The sequence below is a fragment of the Macrotis lagotis genome, chromosome 1, assembly GCF_037893015.1.
Source record: "Macrotis lagotis isolate mMagLag1 chromosome 1, bilby.v1.9.chrom.fasta, whole genome shotgun sequence".
In the NCBI taxonomy this organism is placed as follows: Eukaryota; Metazoa; Chordata; class Mammalia; order Peramelemorphia; family Peramelidae; genus Macrotis; species Macrotis lagotis.
In genome coordinates this window covers 879060054-879063522 of record NC_133658.1, presented here as the reverse complement: position 1 = coordinate 879063522, position 3469 = coordinate 879060054, and the positions used below count along the sequence as shown (strand labels likewise).

Here is a 3469-nt window from a genome sequence, read left to right as displayed (position 1 = left end):
TCGTCTATAAAATAGATCTAATGACAATTCAGTTAGTTCAGCAAACATTTATTAAATATATATGATGTTCAAAGACAAAAACTCAAGGAGCTTTTTCATACTTGGAGAGGACATAGTATGTTTGTATTATATATTATATGCAATAAATATATGTAAATATAATTTTTATATAAATTGATGCCAAATATTGGAGGGAGAGATTGACAGTTGGGGAGGAGATCAGGAGTTTCACTTGATCAGTGCTTTTATGTAAGCTTCAGGACTCAAAGAAATATGGAAAAGGAAGATGATGATGTTTGTCCTTCATTCTTGAAGAAGACCATGACATCAGGGAGATGATGGCACGACAAGCACATGAATTGGATTGGAGTGAGGTGGAATTGTGCTAAGTCACCAACCTCACTTTCTCCTCCAGAGCCATCTGGGTCCAATGGCCAAAAATGAATCAAGACAACTGGAGTTGATTCTGGATGTGAGGCAATAAGGGTTAAGTGACTTGCCCAAGGTCACACAGCTAGTGTCAACTGTCTGAGGCTAGCTTCAAACTCTTGTCCTCTTGACTCCAAGGTCAATCCTAGGATCTAGGGACGTTGGCATCTAGATGAATAGAAACCTGGGCTACAGGTAGACCTGAATTTCACCACCACAGCCTTCTGACTCCGCAGGATGGCAGTGGCCCGTCGAAGAGCGGCCATGCGGAGATCTTTGCGGCATTTATTCTTGCGGATGATGTGTCGGACACTGCTGAGGGTAGCCCGAGCGTTTTTGTTGATCGTGGTCCTCACGTAGGAAGTGGCAGGCTTCCTCTGACCTGCCCTGCGCTTCAGCACCACCACGATGCCCTGTCGGCGGCCGGCTCGATGCCCACCGTCTGCCGTGGATCAGCCCGTTGTAGCGGAACGAATTCCAGGCCTTGAGGTTGTTGGGCTCGGTGCTGTAGGTCTGCTTGTTGCGCTTGATGAGGAAGCTGGAGCAGTTCCACAGGACCACCCACTGCAGGTGGGCGGACATGGCTGCGGCGGGGGCTGGGGGAGACACAGGGGGGCAGAGTCGGGACCCCCGGGCGGGGGGCGGGGGGGCTGCTCTCGCAGCCGCTCCCCGAGAGTTGTTTTGAGGATAAAATGAGATAACATTTTTTTAAGTGCTTAACCCATTACTTGGAAGATAGCACATCCTTAAAAACCCATCCATCCTTTTTTCCTTCCTTCCTTCCTTCCTTCCTTCCTTCCTTCCTTCCTTCCTTCCTTCCTTCCTTCCTTCCTTCCTTCCTTCCTTCCTTCCTTCCTTCCTTCCTTCCTTCCTCCCTTCTGCCTTTCCTTCCTCCTGTTCCACCTTGGCTTCTAAGAGCCCTCTCAACTCTCAAACATGGTGTTCTAATTCATTTCACAACCTTGACTTTCATTATTTCAAGTTCCTTTCCAGTTAAAAATACCACAGCACTGCAGGTTATCTAACTCAAGCCCTCCCTGAAATATTCTTGGAGTTCTGAGACCTTTCTCCAGCTGACTTCTATATTTTTACATTTTTAGCTTTCTGTTTACCATTTGCTAAAAATGACTCAGGGGCTGGGTAAATTATTCCTCTCTTTTTAGTTATTGATGGTTCTGCACCATAAGCACTCTCTGACTTCATGGAAACCTTGTTTGGAGTGTATTCAAATCATTGCCAAAACATGGGGGGTGTTCTTCAAGGCTGTGGTCCCCAAAATCAACCCCAGAGAAACCAACCAATCACTCTTGCTCTTTGATCAAGACAAGTCCCCAAGTATTTATTAACCACTTTCTATTTACTATCTGGCCACAACTCTACTGCTTTGGAGAATTTGAAAGGGGGGGGGTTAGTTTTATTCTCTGCCCTTGAGGTGCTTGTAAGTGAGTTGTAGACAAGAGCTATACACCTGAAATAAGGAGAAAACAATATAAGTCAGGCAACATTAAATCAAGGACTAAATTGTGTGGAACAGACAAGAATTGCTTTAGAATTCAGACAAGGGAATTAGCTGTAGAAGTTTAGAATCTTTCCCCCAACAGCTATCCTTAAAAGAGAAAATTGAACCAAGGTCTGAGTCTAAGACTATGACTCCCTCCACTATACCTTGTTAATTTAGATGAAGATAGAGAGACCCAGAGACATTGAGCAATTTGCCCAAGGTCACATAGACAATACAATGGTAGGGCCATGATTGGTCAAGATTCCAAACTGACATCTATTTCCATGCCCCCACAATACCTTGATTTTCAGGAGAGGACAGTTCCAGTCAATCCATCCTTAGGCTACTTTGTTGGACAGAATGCAAAAAGCAATAGGAGAATTATGCTCTTAAGCCCAAGACCCTAAGTATAACATTCAGACTTTGCGTCTTTCAGAGATGTTGTCTTTTCCCCAAGAATTCAATGATAGGAAAATATCTCTACAAGGCTAATGAGGATGATGATGATGATGATGATGAGTGTAAAATGTTAAGAAATTCTGGCCACAGTAGCTCTGAAATGTTGTCTGCTAATCTTTGATAGTTTTAATCTGTACTGGAGCTGAGTGAGACTAGTGACTAGTCACAATGAGGAAAGCATTGAGGAGACCCTCCTACTAGTGAAGTCTAAATATAGGTCAAATAAGGTAGTCAAATATCAGTGACTATCAGGGATAATTCTGAATTCTATAGCAATTCTTGTCTGTTCCACACAATTTAGGTCTTGCTCTAATGCTTCCTGGCTTATATTGTTCTCTCCTTATTTCAGGTATACAGCTTTTGAGGTATTTAGGTTTGGGTGAATAGTCAATTTCTCTCAGCCTCAACTTCCTCCTCTGTAAAATGGGGGTGATAATACCAGTAGCACATACCTCTCAGGATTGTTGGGGAACTAAAAGAGGTAAGGTGCAGTGTCCCCAAAATCTTTTCTCAGTGTTGAAACTATTAAATCTCAAAATGACACTAAGACTTTTGGGATATCCTGTACTAGTCAAGGTCTGATTTCACATTAAAGTGATTATTCCTTGCAGAATGGGAAAAGGTTCTAGACTAAAGTTTCTCCCAGCTCAATATCTATGATTTTACAAACTTAAGGCCACTCTGACATGGAGCATCATGGGATTAGACTCTTGGGATTCTAGAACCTTGGAATTTTAGAATTATGGAATTCTGTTTACAGAGTACCTGCATGGGGGCTATCTCTAAGCAGAAAAGGTGCTTTCTGAACACTCCATGATAAAGCAAAAGCATTTTCAATTCATGATATCTAAAATTTCTATCAATGGGACCTGTCACAGAATAAAATGATCTGCCTCAGGTTGTCTTAAGGCAGAGGTTGTATGACCAGTAAGTTGGGCATAGCGTAGAGGGGATCCATTTGGTTTATGAGTTGGGATACATGACTCCTTCTGACTCTCAAGTTCTTTGTTTCTGTAGTCTTTTTTCTTTCCTCACCCTTTCCCCCTATGCCTGGCAAATAGGATCAGGATTTTCTGCAGT

The 3469-nt window shown here is 42.8% G+C and overlaps 1 pseudogene; it reads right to left on the bottom strand.

Annotated features, from left to right (window-relative positions):
* Window positions 1–581: 581 nt before the first annotated feature.
* On the bottom strand, window positions 582–1017 carry LOC141510250 (large ribosomal subunit protein eL28 pseudogene; annotated as a pseudogene).
* Window positions 1018–3469: the final 2452 nt, after the last annotated feature.